Source organism: Salvelinus namaycush, chromosome 19 (assembly GCF_016432855.1).
Source record: "Salvelinus namaycush isolate Seneca chromosome 19, SaNama_1.0, whole genome shotgun sequence".
Taxonomy (NCBI): domain Eukaryota; kingdom Metazoa; phylum Chordata; class Actinopteri; order Salmoniformes; family Salmonidae; genus Salvelinus; species Salvelinus namaycush.
The window spans coordinates 37,451,200-37,469,963 of record NC_052325.1 but is presented as its reverse complement, the minus strand read 5'-3'; positions in this window follow the sequence as shown (position 1 = coordinate 37,469,963).

Genomic DNA, 18,764 nt, shown 5'->3' with positions numbered 1-18,764 from the left:
TGGGTCTCGCCTTGTGCCCTTATAATTAAAGTAACATCAAATTGATCAGAAATACAGTGTAGACATTGTTAATGTTGTAAATGACTTTTGTAGCTGGAAACAGCAGATTTTTAATGGAATATCTAAATAGGCATACAGAGGCCCATTATCAGCAACCATCACTCCTATGTCCCAATGGCACGTTGTATTAGCTAATCCGAGTTTATCATTTTAAAAGGCTAATTGATCATTAGAAAACCCTTTTGCAATTATGTTAGCACAGCTGAAAATGGTTGTTCTGATTAAAGAAGCAATAAAACTGGCCTTCTTTAGACTAGTTGAGTACCTGGAGCATCCGCATTTGTGGGTTCGATTACAGGCTCAAAATGGCCAGAAACAAAGAACTTTCTTCTGAAACTTGTCAGTCTATTCTTGTTCTGAGAAATGAAGGCGAGAAATTGCCAAGAAATTGAAGATCCCGTACAACGCTGTGTACTACTCCCTTCACAGAACAGCGCAAACTGTCTCTAACCAGAATAGAAAGAGGAGTGGGAGGCCCCGGTGCACAACTGAGCAAGAGGACAAGTACATTACAATGTCTAGTTTGAGAAACAGACGCCTCACAAGTCCTCAACAGGCAGCTTCATTAAATGGTACCCGCAAAAGACCAGTCTCAACATCAACAGCAAAGAGGCGACTCCGAGATGAGACTGGTGTTTTGCGGGTACTATTTAATGAAGCTGCCAGTTGAGGACATGTGAGGTGTCTGTTTCTCTACATCAGTGTCACGGCCGATGCTGGAAGAAGACCAAGGTGCAGCGTTGTGAGCGTACATATTCCTTTTTATTTGAATGTCGCCAACAAAACAATAAACAATACAAAACGACCGTGAAGCTTAACAGGGCTAAGAAGCCTCTAACAAAGTTAACATCCCACACTGAAAGGATGGAAAAGGGCTACCTAAGTATGGTTCCCAATCAGAGACAACGATAGACAGCTGTCCCTGATTGAGAACCATACCCGGCCAAAACATAGAAATAAAGAAACATAGAAAACAAAACATAGAATGCCCACCCCAAATCACACCCTGACCAAACCAAATAGAGACATAAAAAGGCTCTCTAAGTATAGAATAACTATCTTCAAAGTAATGACTCGGGACGTCAGGTTTGATATGAAAGCTTCTTTTAGTAATAATACTTGATCACGTTACATTTAACAACTTTAGATTCTACAGAGCAATGCCAGTAAGATGCTAGCGCAAAGGAGCCAAATAATCACCTGTTAATTGCACTTAACTAGCGCGTTCACTCTCTACTTCCTGTCGCAAGGCATACTGGAACTTGCAGTCAAAAGCGTAATTCAATACTAACCAATACAATTACATATGTAAATAACTGTAAAGAAATATCTTTAGATACAGCTCAATGAATTAACTTAAACATGAACTCTGTAACACATTAAAGTTACAACATCCTCCCCCCCCGATGAACAACTGTGTTCATCTAGATCTCTAGGCAGTATATCAACTGAATAGGTCTCCTCAACAAAGTCCCTGAAGAAGTACGAACTGAACATGATCTAACTAGGCCATCTCGGCCTGGAAACAGTTCCTCAATCTTTCCTAGTTTCCAGGTTTGTCTGGGTGTGTTATCTTCTCCTATGAGTACAACGTCACCCGCTTTCAGTGGGGTGGGCTGTGGTGTATCACAGCGGTGTGCTGACTTTAGATCCAGCAAGTAGTCTCTTCGCCAACTGTTCCAGAAGCTGGTCACAAGTCTCTGCCTGTACTTCCATCTGCGTGTCATGTCCTCCTTGTTTAGCGTTGGGTGCTGAGTGTCAGCTGGAAATGGCTTTGGAGGCAAAGAGGTTAGTCGTTTACCCACCAGGAAGTGTGCTGGGGTCAGGGGTTGTGGTTCATCCACTTCATTGTGCACGAAGGTCAGAGGCCTAGAATATAGAATTGCTTCAACCTCTGTCAGGACTGTGCACATCTCTTCCAAGTTGAGTGAAGCTCTCCCAAGAACCTTTCGCAAGCATGTTTTCACTGACCTGACAAGTCTTTCCCAGAATCCGCCCCACCAGGCTGCTCGTTCGGCGATGAACCTCCAAGGTGATGCCCCTTTCTGAGAAGAAAGCCAAAAGTTGGGGCTCTTCGATTGCCTTCCACAGCTCTTTCAAGTCCTGATCAGCTCTCATGAACGTTTTTGCATTGTCTGAGTATCTGTACTTGTTGGGCAGAACCCATGGGTGCTGCTCTCTGAATGTGAAGCTGGACTGTTGCAGTCTTCCTCCTACACTGAGTAGTTCGTGTTCGTCCAGGAACGGTTTCAGTTCTCTGATTTTACAGTCATTGTTTAGGCTTTTTCCTGCCTTCAGTAGTTTGATCTCCTGTCCAAAACTCTGTTGTTGTGTTACCTTAATCCAGTACTTTTCTGCATCGAACAGTTCGTCAGCAGTCAGTTCACCTTGTATCTTTATGGTTGTACGAGCATTGGCTATGAATCTCTTTATCCAGGCGGTGACTCTGAACACTCTTTTCAGTTTGCTGTACCTTTCAAGCTCCAACACAGGTTCAGGGATGTCTGTGCTGTTTGCTGCGAGTTGTACAGTAACCTGGCAACTAGACTTGAGTTCTATATTCACCTCTTCCGGAACTTTGTTATCATCAGTCCCCTCGGACTGATTGGGTGATGTCAGAATTCTGGGTCCATTCCACCATAGCTCGCTCTGTGTCAAGTTTCGAACAGTCTGTCCTCTTGTAGGGAGGTCAGCTGGATTAGTTTTCCTTTCAATATGTGACCATAACTCTGGATTGGTCAAGGACTGGATCTCCGTCACTCTGTTCGCAACAAACTGTTTCCATTTCTGAGCTGAGCTGCAAATCCAATGCAGCACGATCATCGAGTCTGTCCACATTTTGATCTGTTTTTCTTCCATTTTCAGTGTGGTCATCAAGTTGTTTGCTAGTCTCGCTCCAATCACAGCTCCCATGAGCTCCAGGCGTGGCAGCGTCATTTTCTTGAGTGGGGCTACCCTGGACTTGGATGCGACTAGACTTGTTGTTTCCCTGTCTTGTGACTCACCTTGCAAGTAAGCTACTGCACTGTAAGCCCTTTCACTTGCATCACAGAACACGTGTAGTTTCAGAGTGTGGCTATTCTGTGGCCGCATGTCTGTTCTGTACCACCTTGGTATGGTGAGCTGGTGTAACTGGGGTAGTTCTGAACACCACTGTTGCCATTCTCGTGTCAGATCAGGTGGTAATTCTTCGTCCCAGCTGAGTCCCCTCTCCCACATTTCCTGGAACATGCACTTGATCCTGATGGTGAAGGGAGTTAAGAAACCAAGAGGGTCGAAGATACGTGCAGACGACTGTAGAACACTTCTCTTTGTGTTTTCCTTTTGCTTTAGAATGCTCAGTAGTGGCCTGAGGTCAAACACAAAGTCATCTGTTTCCGGTCTCCATACTAAACCTAAAACCTTCAGCACTAATCCTTGTGTTTCTAGCGTCAACGGGTGCTCAGTTGTCGTACTCTCCTCCCATTTTGTTTTTAATTCAGGAGAGTTGGTCATCCACTTGCAGAGGTCCATGCCTGCAATCGACAGCATTCGCTTTGCAGTTGTTGTCACAAGGTAAGCCTCTTCAACATTGCGTGAACGTGCAATGAAATCATCTACATAGAGTGACTCTCTCAGTATCTCTACAACTTCTGGTTGTTCTGTTTCATATTGTTTCAGGTGCTTCCTGATTGTAGCTGCCAGCAAAAATGGACTTGGGGAAGCTCCAAATAACACTCTTTTCATCCTCAGCACACGCAGCTCCTCTTCATTTTCTCCCCTTGGTGGGCCTGTGAGCCATAGAAATCTCACGGCGTCTCTGTCTCTCTCTGCTAGGGATATCTGCAGGAAAGCTTTCTTGATGTCTGCCATGAATGCGATCTCATGTAGTCTGAACTTTATCAGAACGCTGAGCAGATTCGGATTCAGGTTCGGTCCTGTGAGTAGACAGTCATTGAGGGATGGACAGCCATCTTCATGGGACGAGGCATCAAACACCACTCTCAGTTTTGTTGTCACCTTATCTTCTCGGAGTACTGCATGGTGAGGTAAGTAGTATTTTACGTTGTCTGCACTTGATGCGTTGTCCTTGGGCACGTCCTCTGCCATATCCTGTTGTAAGTAGTCCTCTACTACTTCATTGTATCTGCTGTACAACGTCACATCCTTCTTCAGTCTTTTCTTCAGACCTTCAAACCGTTTCTTGGCGATTCTATAGTTGTCTTTGAGTTCTGGCATTTCTCGTTTCCATGGCAACTCCACGTGGTATCGCCCATCTTTGAAGGTGGTTGTTTCCTCGAACCTCTGTAGAGCCTCGTTTTCCTCTGGGTTCTGTGTTTTCTCGCTTATAATACCCAGAGACTCAAGCTCCCAGAATGCATGCAGTTGTTTGGAGACTAGTGTGTCTTCATCAAGTGGGATGAACATGCAAGTTGCCTCGGCGACACTTGACATGAACACGGGTCCCTGCACCGACCATCCAAAGGTGCTCTCTAAAGCAACCAGCGTCTCCGTCAGTCGCTCCACTCTGCCTGATACTATCTGCCAGTAGTAGTCTGCTCCTATCAGGACAGAGAGTTCAGGATCATTGTCATCTCCTGGAAAGTCTGTGAGCTGCAGTCCCTTTCTATTGAGCTCATGTCGAATCTGTTCACCAGGAACCTTCATCACAGCTGTGCACACTTGTGGGGTTTCAATTGCCTCTATCTCTATTCTCTGCTGTTTGTCCCAGACATTCTCCAAGATGACTTTCACTGTGTTGCGTTGGGACATTGCTGGGGCAGAGGAGCCAAACGTGTGAAGAGTGAGTGCCTCTTGTCTGATTACTGGTAGCTTCAAGCCCTTCACAAGGTTTTCATGTATGAAGCTTCTCTGACTGCCTCCATCTAGTAAGCAACGAGCTATCTTCCTGCCCGATGGGCCTTCTACCCATGCCTTTGCCGTTTGTAGCAACACAGTGTTCTGTCCATCTGGTTTCATCTTCACTGAATGGGGAATAACTGAGGAAACAACAGCATCTACAGAAACAGTAGGGGGTTGCACCTCACTCCTCTTACCGGTACACACAGCAACGTGATGTCTGCTTCCACATGATGCACATGACACATCTTTGACCTTACAGAATTTTGCTATGTGTCTCTGTCCTAAACATACAAAGTATCTTCCCATTTTCTTTAGTTTCTCTTTGCGTGCAGCAATATTGTGGTCAGGGCAGTTTTCTGATTTGTGGTCTGCACTGTCACAGAATAGACAGTTTTGTTCCTTCTGGCTGGCTGTATGCAGTGCTGCAGCAGAGGGCATGTTGGGAAAACAATCTTTTTGTTTTCATTTCATTGGAGAAGCATGACTTGTTCCATGGTTTGCTCTCTTTCTGTTGGTTGCATGATCTTGTCATTTGTAGCGCTATCTCCCTGCTCTGAACCTCCTTCTGTAGGAAACTGACAATCTCAGACACTTTCCATTCATCATCTACTCCCCTCTGACGACTATAGTCAAGAGCTATGTCCTCTGGAATCATCTGCAGTAAGATTGGGCATAGTAGGCTTCCATAGGTTTCTGACACTACACCCAGTGATTCCAGGCTCCTAATCTGAATTTCACATTCATCATATAGCTGCCTCAATGCATTTAGATCAGAGGATTTCTTCACAGGGGTGAGATTCAACAGCTTTGACATATGAGCACTAATCACAAGATCTTTCCTTCCAAATCTGCTCGAGTAGAGCGATTGCATCATCATAGTTACTGTCTGTTAACATCAGTCCTGCTACTGCCCTTGCAGCTGGTCCAGTGAGATATGTTTTCAGATAGGTAAACTTCTCTTTATTACACAGTGAATCATTGTTGTGAATAGCAGTCTCATACTGGCTCCAAAACTCCTGCCACATACTGACATCTCCATAGAATGTCTCAATAATCAACTTTGGTATCCTTACTGATTGTCTCTGTGATCTGTTGGAGTTAGCGTCACTCACCCGTGCTGGTAGTGGATTGAGATCCTGGTTTTTCTTTATCACTCGTTGTGCACGGCTCTTCAGCATGATAACGCGCTCTTTGTAATCCTCCGTGCATGCAATCTCTGCCTCCAATCCGTCCAATGGGGTTAACTGTTCAATTCCACGATCAAGTTCAAACAAACTGTCCTCCTTAGCTGACAGCAATTCCAACAATGTACTCAAGTGATCGGTATCCGGATTCGACTGGGATATTTCCACGTCAATCTGATTCAAAATCCGTGTTGTGGCACCTCGATTGGTACCCCGCTTTCGTCTCATTCTTTCGGTTTCATGCCGACGTTCCTCCTCAGCCATTTCAGCCGCTTCTTCGTCCCAGCTCATATCCCGGGTTTCGGCACCAAAATATAGAATAACTATCTTCAAAGTAATGACTCGGGACGTCGGGTTTGATATGAAAGCTTCTTTTAGTAATAATACTTGATCACGTTACATTTAACAACTTTAGATTCTACAGAGCAATGCCAGTAAGATGCTAGCGCAAAGGAGCCAAATAATCACCTGTCAATTGCACTTAACTAGCGCGTTCACTCTCTACTTCCTGTCGCAAGGCATACTGGAACTTGCAGTCAAAAGCGTAATTCAATACTAACCAATACAATTACATATGTAAATAACTGTAAAGAAATATCTTTAGATACAGCTCAATGAATTAACTTAAACATGAACTCTGTAACACATTAAAGTTACAACACTAAGGTCAGGGCGTGACAGTATCAAATCAAATCAAATCAAGTTTATTTTATATAGCCCTTCGTACATCAGCTAATATCTCGAAGTGCTGTACAGAAACCCAGCCTAAAACCCCAAACAGCAAGCAATGCAGGTGTAGAAGCACGGTGGCTAGGAAAAACTCCCTAGAAAGGCCAAAACCTAGGAAGAAACCTAGAGAGGAACCAGGCTATGAGGGGTGGCCAGTCCTCTTCTGGCTGTGCCGGGTGGAGATTATAACAGAACATGGCCAAGATGTTCAAAATGTTCATAAGTGACAAGCGTGGTCAAATAATAATCAGGAATAAATGTCAGTTGGCTTGACAGTACCCCCCCCAAATGACAGTACCCCCCCCCCAAAAGCAAAACCTGAACCTATAGGGGAGGGTCTGGGTGGGCATCCATCCGGGGTGGCGGCTCAGGTGCGGGACGCAGACCCCGCTCCACCTCTGGCTCACCCCACTTTGGTGGCACCTCTGGTGCGGGGACCCTCGTCGCTGACCCTGAACTGGGGACTCCCGTTGCAGGCCCCGGACTGGGGACCCTCGTAGTTGGCCCCGGACTGGCCACCCTCGCTGCGGGCCCCGGATTGGGCACCCTCGCTGCGGGCCCCGGACTGGGCACCCTCGTTGCGGGCCCTGGACTGAGCACCCTCTTTGCGGGCCCCGGACTGGAGACCGTTGCTGGAGACTCCAGGCTGGGCAACCTCGTTGCGGGCCCCAGACTGGGCACCCTCGTTGCGGGCCCCGGACTGGGCACCCTCGTTGCGGGCCCCGGACTGGGGACCCTCGCAGCTGGCCCCGGACTGGGCACCCTCGTTGCGGGCCCCGGACTGGGCACCCTCATTGCGGGCCCCGGACTGGGGACCGTCGCTGGAGGCTCCGGACTGGAGACTGTCGCTGGAGGCTCCGGACTGGAGACCGTCGCTGGAGACTCTGGACTGGGCACCCTCGTTGCGGGCCCCGGACTGGGCACCCTCTTGGCGGGCCCCGGACTGAGCACCCTCGTTGCGGGCCCCGGACTGGGCACCGTCACTGGAGGCTCCGGACTGGAGACCGTCGCTGGAGGCTCCGGACTGGAGACCGTCGCTGGAGGCTCCGGACTGGAGACCGTCGCTGGAGACTCCGGACTGGGCACCCTCGTTGCGGGCCCCGGACTCTGCACCCTCGTTGCGGACCCCGGACTGGGCACCCTCATTGCGGGCCCTGGACTGGAGACCGTCGCTGGAGGCTCCGGACTGGAGACTGTCGCTGGAGGCTCCGGACTGGAGACCGTCACTGGAGACTCTGGACTGGGCACCCTCGTTGCGGGCCCCGGACTGGGCACCGTCACTGGAGGCTCCGGACTGGAGACCGTCGCTGGAGGCTCCGGACTGGAGACCGTCGCTGGAGACTCCGGACTGGAGACCGTCGCTGGAGACTCCGGACTGGGCACCCTCGTTGCGGGCCCCGGACTCTGCACCCTCGTTGCGGACCCCGGACTGGGCACCCTCATTGCGGGCCCTGGACTGGAGACCGTCGCTGGAGGCTCCGGACTGGAGACCGTCGCTGGAGGCTCCGGACTGGAGACCGTCGCTGGAGGCTCCGGACTGGAGACAGTCGCTGGAGACTCCGGACTGGGCACCCTCGTTGCGGGCCCCGGACTGGGCACCCTCGTTGCGGGCCCCGGACTGGGCACCCTTGTTGTGGGCCCCGGACTGGGGACCCTTGTAGCTGGCCCCGGACTGGGCACCCTCGTTGCGGGCCCCGGACTGGGCACCCTCGTTGCGGGCCCCGGACTGGGGACCGTCGCTGGAGGCTCCGGACTGGGCACCCTTGTTGCGGGCCCCGGACTGGGGACCGTCGCTGGAGGTTCCGGACTGGGGACCGTCGCTGGAGGCTCCGGACTGGAGAACGTCGCTGGAGACTCCGGGCTGGAGAACGTCGCTGGAGACTCCGGACTGGAGAACGTCGCTGGAGACTCCGGACTGGAGAACGTCGCTGGAGACTCCGGACTGGAGACCGTCGCTGGAGACTCTGGACTGGGCACCCTCGTTGCGGGCCCCGGACTGGGCACCCTCTTGGCGGGCCCCGGACTGAGCACCCTCGTTGCGGGCCCCAGACTGGGCACCGTCACTGGAGGCTCCGGACTGGAGACCGTCGCTGGAGGCTCCGGACTGGAGACCGTCGCTGGAGACTCCGGACTGGGCACCCTCGTTGCGGGCCCCGGACTCTGCACCCTCGTTGCGGGCCCCGGACTGGGCACCGTCACTGGAGGCTCCGGACTGGAGACCGTCGCTGGAGGCTCCGGACTGGAGACCGTCGCTGGAGGCTCCGGACTGGAGACCGTCGCTGGAGACTCCGGACTGGGCACCCTCGTTGCGGGCCCCGGACTCTGCACCCTCGTTGCGGACCCCGGACTGGGCACCCTCATTGCGGGCCCTGGACTGGAGACCGTCGCTGGAGGCTCCGGACTGGAGACTGTCGCTGGAGGCTCCGGACTGGAGACCGTCACTGGAGACTCTGGACTGGGCACCCTCGTTGCGGGCCCCGGACTGGGCACCGTCACTGGAGGCTCCGGACTGGAGACCGTCGCTGGAGGCTCCGGACTGGAGACCGTCGCTGGAGACTCCGGACTGGAGACCGTCGCTGGACACTCCGGACTGGGCACCCTCGTTGCGGGCCCCGGACTCTGCACCCTCGTTGCGGACCCCGGACTGGGCACCCTCATTGCGGGCCCTGGACTGGAGACCGTCGCTGGAGGCTCCGGACTGGAGACCGTCGCTGGAGGCTCCGGACTGGAGACCGTCGCTGGAGGCTCCGGACTGGAGACAGTCGCTGGAGACTCCGGACTGGGCACCCTCGTTGCGGGCCCCGGACTGGGCACCCTCGTTGCGGGCCCCGGACTGGGCACCCTTGTTGTGGGCCCCGGACTGGGGACCCTTGTAGCTGGCCCCGGACTGGGCACCCTTGTTGCGGGCCCCGGACTGGGCACCCTCGTTGCGGGCCCCGGACTGGGCACCCTCGTTGCGGGCCCCGGACTGGGGACCGTCGCTGGAGGCTCCGGACTGGGCACCCTTGTTGCGGGCCCCGGACTGGGGACCGTCGCTGGAGGCTCCGGACTGGGGACCGTCGCTGGAGGCTCCGGACTGGAGAACGTCGCTGGAGACTCCGGGCTGGAGAACGTCGCTGGAGACTCCGGACTGGAGAACGTCGCTGGAGACTCCGGACTGGAGAACGTCGCTGGAGACTCCGGACTGGAGACCGTCGCTGGAGACTCTGGACTGGGCACCCTCGTTGCGGGCCCCGGACTGGGCACCCTCTTGGCGGGCCCCGGACTGAGCACCCTCGTTGCGGGCCCCGGACTGGGCACCGTCACTGGAGGCTCCGGACTGGAGACCGTCGCTGGAGGCTCCGGACTGGAGACCGTCGCTGGAGGCTCCGGACTGGAGACAGTCGCTGGAGACTCCGGACTGGGCACCCTCGTTGCGGGCCCCGGACTGGGCACCCTCGTTGCGGGCCCCGGACTGGGGACCCTTGTAGCTGGCCCCGGACTGGGCACCCTCGTTGCGGGCCCCGGACTGGGCACCCTCGTTGCGGGCCCCGGACTGGGGACCGTCGCTGGAGGCTCCGGACTGGGCACCCTTGTTGCGGGCCCCGGACTGGGGACCGTCGCTGGAGGTTCCGGACTGGGGACCGTCGCTGGAGGCTCCGGACTGGAGAACGTCGCTGGAGACTCCGGGCTGGAGAACGTCGCTGGAGACTCCGGACTGGAGAACGTCGCTGGAGACTCCGGACTGGAGAACGTCGCTGGAGACTCCGGACTGGAGACCGTCGCTGGAGACTCTGGACTGGGCACCCTCGTTGCGGGCCCCGGACTGGGCACCCTCTTGGCGGGCCCCGGACTGAGCACCCTCGTTGCGGGCCCCAGACTGGGCACCGTCACTGGAGGCTCCGGACTGGAGACCGTCGCTGGAGGCACCGGACTGGAGACCGTCGCTGGAGACTCCGGACTGGGCACCCTCGTTGCGGGCCCCGGACTCTGCACCCTCGTTGCGGGCCCCGGACTGGGCACCGTCACTGGAGGCTCCGGACTGGAGACCGTCGCTGGAGGCTCCGGACTGGAGACCGTCGCTGGAGGCTCCGGACTGGAGACCGTCGCTGGAGACTCCGGACTGGGCACCCTCGTTGCGGGCCCCGGACTCTGCACCCTCGTTGCGGACCCCGGACTGGGCACCCTCATTGCGGGCCCTGGACTGGAGACCGTCGCTGGAGGCTCCGGACTGGAGACTGTCGCTGGAGGCTCCGGACTGGAGACCGTCACTGGAGACTCTGGACTGGGCACCCTCGTTGCGGGCCCCGGACTGGGCACCGTCACTGGAGGCTCCGGACTGGAGACCGTCGCTGGAGGCTCCGGACTGGAGACCGTCGCTGGAGACTCCGGACTGGAGACCGTCGCTGGACACTCCGGACTGGGCACCCTCGTTGCGGGCCCCGGACTCTGCACCCTCGTTGCGGACCCCGGACTGGGCACCCTCATTGCGGGCCCTGGACTGGAGACCGTCGCTGGAGGCTCCGGACTGGAGACCGTCGCTGGAGGCTCCGGACTGGAGACCGTCGCTGGAGGCTCCGGACTGGAGACAGTCGCTGGAGACTCCGGACTGGGCACCCTCGTTGCGGGCCCCGGACTGGGCACCCTCGTTGCGGGCCCCGGACTGGGCACCCTTGTTGTGGGCCCCGGACTGGGGACCCTTGTAGCTGGCCCCGGACTGGGCACCCTTGTTGCGGGCCCCGGACTGGGCACCCTCGTTGCGGGCCCCGGACTGGGCACCCTCGTTGCGGGCCCCGGACTGGGGACCGTCGCTGGAGGCTCCGGACTGGGCACCCTTGTTGCGGGCCCCGGACTGGGGACCGTCGCTGGAGGCTCCGGACTGGGGACCGTCGCTGGAGGCTCCGGACTGGAGAACGTCGCTGGAGACTCCGGGCTGGAGAACGTCGCTGGAGACTCCGGACTGGAGAACGTCGCTGGAGACTCCGGACTGGAGAACGTCGCTGGAGACTCCGGACTGGAGACCGTCGCTGGAGACTCTGGACTGGGCACCCTCGTTGCGGGCCCCGGACTGGGCACCCTCTTGGCGGGCCCCGGACTGAGCACCCTCGTTGCGGGCCCCGGACTGGGCACCGTCACTGGAGGCTCCGGACTGGAGACCGTCGCTGGAGGCTCCGGACTGGAGACCGTCGCTGGAGACTCCGGACTGGGCACCCTCGTTGCGGGCCCCGGACTCTGCACCCTCGTTGCGGGCCCCGGACTGGGCACCGTCACTGGAGGCTCCGGACTGGAGACCGTCGCTGGAGGCTCCGGACTGGAGACCGTCGCTGGAGACTCCGGACTGGGCACCCTCGTTGCGGGCCCCGGACTCTGCACCCTCGTTGCGGACCACGGACTGGGCACCCTCATTGCGGGCCCTGGACTGGAGACCGTCGCTGGAGGCTCCGGACTGGAGACTGTCGCTGGAGGCTCCGGACTGGAGACCGTCACTGGAGACTCTGGACTGGGCACCCTCGTTGCGGGCCCCGGACTGGGCACCGTCACTGGAGGCTCCGGACTGGAGACCGTCGCTGGAGGCTCCGGACTGGAGACCGTCGCTGGAGGCTCCGGACTGGAGACCGTCGCTGGAGACTCCGGACTGGGCACCCTCGTTGCGGGCCCCGGACTCTGCACCCTCGTTGCGGACCCCGGACTGGGCACCCTCATTGCGGGCCCTGGACTGGAGACCGTCGCTGGAGGCTCCGGACTGGAGACCGTCGCTGGAGGCTCCGGACTGGAGACCGTCGCTGGAGGCTCCGGACTGGAGACAGTCGCTGGAGACTCCGGACTGGGCACCCTCGTTGCGGGCCCCGGACTGGGCACCCTCGTTGCGGGCCCCGGACTGGGCACCCTTGTTGTGGGCCCCGGACTGGGGACCCTTGTAGCTGGCCCCGGACTGGGCACCCTTGTTGCGGGCCCCGGACTGGGCACCCTCGTTGCGGGCCCCGGACTGGGCACCCTCGTTGCGGGCCCCGGACTGGGGACCGTCGCTGGAGGCTCCGGACTGGGCACCCTTGTTGCGGGCCCCGGACTGGGGACCGTCGCTGGAGGCTCCGGACTGGGGACCGTCGCTGGAGGCTCCGGACTAGAGAACGTCGCTGGAGACTCCGGACTGGAGAACGTCGCTGGAGACTCCGGACTGGAGACCGTCGCTGGAGACTCTGGACTGGGCACCCTCGTTGCGGGCCCCGGACTGGGCACCCTCTTGGCGGGCCCCGGACTGAGCACCCTCGTTGCGGGCCCCGGACTGGGCACCGTCACTGGAGGCCCCCGGACTGGAGACCGTCCCTGGAGGCTCCGGACTGGAGACCGTCGCTGGAGACTCCGGACTGGGCACCCTCGTTGCGGGCCCCGGACTCTGCACCCTCGTTGCGGACCCCGGACTGGGCACCCTCATTGCGGGCCCTGGACTGGAGACCGTCGCTGGAGGCTCCGGACTGGAGACTGTCGCTGGAGGCTCCGGACTGGAGACCGTCACTGGAGACTCTGGACTGGGCACCCTCGTTGCGGGGCCCGGACTGGGCACCGTCACTGGAGGCTCCGGACTGGAGACCGTCGCTGGAGGCTCCGGACTGGAGACCGTCGCTGGAGACTCCGGACTGGAGACCGTCGCTGGAGACTCCGGACTGGGCACCTTCGTTGCGGGCCCCGGACTCTGCACCCTCGTTGCGGACCCCGGACTGGGCACCCTCATTGCGGGCCCTGGACTGGAGACCGTCACTGGAGGCTCCGGACTGGAGACCGTCGCTGGAGGCTCCGGACTGGAGACCATCGCTGGAGGCTCCGGACTGGAGACAGTCGCTGGAGACTCCGGACTGGGCACCCTCGTTGCGGGCCCCGGACTGGGCACCCTCGTTGCGGGCCCCGGACTGGGGACCCTTGTAGCTGGCCCCGGACTGGGCACCCTTGTTGCGGGCCCCGGACTAGGCACCCTCGTTGCGGGCCCCGGACTGGGCACCCTCGTTGCGGGCCCCGGACTGGGGACCGTCGCTGGAGGCTCCGGACTCTGCACCCTTGTTGCGGGCCCCGGACTGGGGACCGTCGCTGGAGGCTCCGGACTGGGGACCGTCGCTGGAGGCTCCGGACTGGAGAACGTCGCTGGAGACTCCGGACTGGAGAACGTCGCTGGAGACTCCGGACTGGAGAACGTCGCTGGAGACTCCGGACTGGAGACCGTCGCTGGAGACTCCGGACTGGGCACCCTTGTTGCGGGCCCCGGACTGGGCACCCTTGTTGTGGGCCCCGGACTGGGGACCCTTGTAGCTGGCCCCGGACTGGGCACCCTTGTTGCGGGCCCCGGACTGGGCACCCTCGTTGCGGGCCCCGGAGTGGGCACCCTCGTTGCGGGCCCCGGACTGGAGACCGTCGCTGGACACTCCGGACTGGGCACCCTCGTTGCGGGCCCCGGACTCTGCACCCTCGTTGCGGACCCCGGACTGGGCACCCTCATTGCGGGCCCTGGACTGGAGACCGTCACTGGAGGCTCCGGACTGGAGACCGTCGCTGGAGGCTCCGGACTGGAGACCGTCGCTGGAGGCTCCGGACTGGAGACAGTTGCTGGAGACTCCGGACTGGGCACCCTCGTTGCGGGCCCCGGACTGGGCACCCTCGTTGCGGGCCCCGGACTGGGCACCCTTGTTGTGGGCCCCGGACTGGGGACCCTTGTAGCTGGCCCCGGACTGGGCACCCTTGTTGCGGGCCCCGGACTAGGCACCCTCGTTGCGGGCCCCGGACTGGGCACCCTCGTTGCGGGCCCCGGACTGGGGACCGTCGCTGGAGTCTCCGGACTGGGCACCCTTGTTGCGGGCCCCGGACTGGGGACCGTCGCTGGAGGCTCCGGACTGGGGACCGTCGCTGGAGGCTCCGGACTGGAGAACGTCGCTGGAGACTCCGGGCTGGAGAACGTCGCTGGAGACTCCGGACTGGAGAACGTCGCTGGAGACTCCGGACTGGAGAACGTCGCTGGAGACTCCGGACTGGAGACCGTCGCTGGAGACTCCGGACTGGGCACCCTTGTTGCGGGCCCCGGACTGGGCACCCTTGATGTGGGCCCCGGACTGGGGACCCTTGTAGCTGGCCCCGGACTGGGCACCCTTGTTGCGGGCCCCGGACTGGGCACCCTCGTTGCGGGCCCCGGACTGGGCACCCTCGTTGCGGGCCCCGGACTGGGGACCGTCGCTGGAGGCTCCGGACTGGGCACCCTTGTTGCGGGCCCCGGACTGGGGACCGTCGCTGGAGGCTCCGGACTGGGGACCGTCGCTGGAGGCTCCGGACTGGAGAACGTCGCTGGAGACTCCGGACTGGAGACCGTCGCTGGAGACTCCGGACTGGGCACCCTTGTTGCGGGCCCCGGACTGGGGACCCTTGTTGTGGGCCCCGGACTGGGGACCCTTGTAGCTGGCCCCGGACTGGGCACCCTTGTTGCGGGCCCCGGACTGGGCACCCTCGTTGCGGGCCCCGGACTGGGCACCCTCGTTGCGGGCCCCGGACTGGAGACCGTCGCTGGAGACTCCGGACTGGGCACCCTCGTTGCGGGCCCCGGACTCTGCACCCTCGTTGCGGACCCCGGACTGGGCACCCTCATTGCGGGCCCTGGACTGGAGACCGTCACTGGAGGCTCCGGACTGGAGACCGTCGCTGGAGGCCCCGGACTGGGGACCGTCGCTGGAGGCTCCGGACTGGGGACCGTCGCTGGAGGCTCCGGACTGGAGAACGTCGCTGGAGACTCCGGACTGGAGAACGTCGCTGGAGACTCCGGACTGGAGAACGTCGCTGGAGACTCCGGACTGGAGACCGTCGCTGGAGACTCCGGACTGGGCACCCTTGTTGCGGGCCCCGGACTGGGCACCCTTGTTGTGGGCCCCGGACTGGGGACCCTTGTAGCTGGCCCCGGACTGGGCACCCTTGTTGCGGGCCCCGGACTGGGCACCCTCGTTGCGGGCCCCGGACTGGGCACCCTCGTTGCGGGCCCCGGACTGGGCACCCTCGTTGCGGGCCCCGGACTGGGGACCGTCGCTGGAGGCTCCGGACTGGGCACCCTTGTTGCGGGCCCCGGACTGGGGACCGTCGCTGGAGGCTCCGGACTGGGGACCGTCGCTGGAGGCTCCGGACTGGAGAACGTCGCTGGAGACTCCGGGCTGGAGAACGTCGCTGGAGACTCCGGACTGGAGAACGTCGCTGGAGACTCCGGACTGGAGAACGTCGCTGGAGACTCCGGACTGGAGACCGTCGCTGGAGACTCCGGACTGGGCACCCTTGTTGCGGGCCCCGGACTGGGGACCGTCGCTGGAGGCTCCGGACTGGAGACCATCGCTGGAGGCTCCGGACTGGAGAACGTCGCTGGAGACTCCGGACTGGGCACCCTCGTTGCGGGCCCCGGACTGGGCACCCTCGTTGCGGGCTCCGGACTGGAGACCGGCGCTGCGGGCCCCGGACTGAAATATAACAAAACCGTTTGATATAGAAACACCGGATTTTCAGCGTTGATTTTTTTATTATTTGTATCATGAAATTACTAAACATATTAATAACATTCCACCCATTCAGCCACTAGAGGGTGCTTTGGTCATTCGACTGCAGGAAAGGGTTAGATTTTGAAGAAAATAAAGTGGATCTGAATATAGAAAGTGAACCATAACAGCGCTTTGGTCCACGATACTTTATGCTAGAAAGAAGTTGTGAAATACCTGGGTACCATACTCATATTCATAATGATGCCTCAGATTTAATTATTTGTAAACAGGGACAGTTTCCTTGCAAACAAAACACACTGATTTGACATTAGATAAATATGATAAGATGAACACAGCCTATTTCTCTGTCCATTCTCAGGCTGTAATGTATGTGGTAATAAAAAAGATTATACTAAGGTCTCCATGTAAAATTATATAGAATTGTAGGAAATGTTTATAAAAGTGTTTATAAAATATTTTCATGGACACGTAAATACGATGATAGATTCAGCAATGTTTTTACTATAAAGGTGATCTTTCCACCCCTACTCTTGTCCATGGTGGTCTGGATTCCAACAACCTTCTATCTCGCAGCCCTGTGCGCTATCAAAATTGTGTACTGCTTGCAGGACGAAGAACAATTTCCAAAACTGCATATCTAAGTCTCTGGTAAACGGTAGGCATGTTATCTGCTATTCACTTTATCTTTTCATTTTTATTTTGGGCATAGGGGAGAGTCACTTTTTTCCCCAAGCATTTAGGGAGTATTTAGTTCAAATATGCTGAAGGGAGGGTCATCCATTTTCATTTCAGAGAGGTCCAATTTTCTCCAGGTAACCCTTATAAACTTAGCAAAAAAAGAAACGTCCTCTCACTGTCAACTGCGTTTATTTTCAGCAAACTTAACGTGTAAATATTTGTATGAACATAACAAGATTCAACAACTGAGACATAAACTGAACAATTTCCACAGACATGTGACTAACAGAAATGGAATAATGTGTCCATGAACAAAGGGGGGGTCAAAATCAAAAGTAACAGTCAGTATCTGGTGTGGCCACCAGCTGCATTAAGTACTACAGTGCATCTCCTCCTCATGGACTGCACCAGATTTTCCAGTTCTTGCTGTGAGATGTTACCCCACTCTTCCACCAAGGCACTTGCAAGTTCCCAGACATTTCTTGGGGGAATGGCCCTAGCCCTCACCCTCCGATCCAACAGGTCCCAGATGTGCTCAATGGGATTGAGATCCGGGCTCTTCGCTGGCCATGGCAGAACACTGACATTCCTATCTTGCAGGAAATCACGCACAGAACGAGCAGTATGGCTGGTGGCATTGTCATGCTGGAGGGTCATGTTAGGATGAGCCTGCAGGAAGGGTACCACATGAGGGAGGAGAATGTCTTCCCTGTAACGCACAGGGTTGAGTTTGCCTGCAATGACAACAAGCTCAGTCCGGTGATGCTGTGACACACCGCCCCAGACCATGACTGACCCTGTCTCTATTTTGGTTTGGTCAGGGCGTGAGTTGGGGTGGGCATTCTATGTTTTGTGTTTCTATGATTTTCTATTTCTATGTTTTGTCCGGGTATGGTTCTCAATCAGGGACAGCTGTCTGTCGTTGTATCTGATTGGGAACTAAACTTAAGTAGCCTTTTTTCCCACCTGTCTTTGTGGGAAGTTAACTTTGTTTGATGGCACATTGCCTTAAGCTTCACAGTTTGTTTTGCTATTGTTTATTGTTTTGTTGGCGACATCTACTATTAAAAGAAAATGTACACTTACCACGCTGCACCTTGGTCCTCTTTTGTCGACAGCCATGACACCCATGGTCAAATTTACTCAGACTGGTCTTGGGTACTGTATAAAAACCTACAGCTACTACCAGAGCGACTCCCCTCACACGTATGCTTTAGCTTTCAGAATTAGAAGTGTGTGGGGACAGGATGAGTATTGTAAAGACACTGCGTAAACATTGCTATGGCAGGTTGGAATGAATCCCAGCCTTGCACTACGCACTGGGCACAGACTTCATTTCAACAACTAGTTTTGATTTACATTTGGTTGAGTCGTCAACTAACGTGAATTCAACATGAAATCAATAAAACATGTTGCCATGTCATTGAAAAAAGTTACAATTCCCTGACGTTGATGACTTTTTGCAAATCCAATAAATGTTCCACGTTGTTTCAACATCATCACATGACATTTTCTTCTTCAAACAACGTTTCAACCAGTTTTTGCTCAGTGGGTAGCTTATACATATTTTGGGTGTGGTGCGTGCAGCAGCATAAACACCAATGAGCAATGGTCCCTTCCCATACACTAGCTCACCCATTGTTTTCCTTGATATGGTGATCTCTCCAAACAGAGCACAGTAGTTGTAACAAGCTCTGTCCTCTTGGGTGCACCAGTATCTATACTAGTATGAGCTAGTAATATTAGTAATTATAGCGGTTTATGCCACAAATTGCATATTACA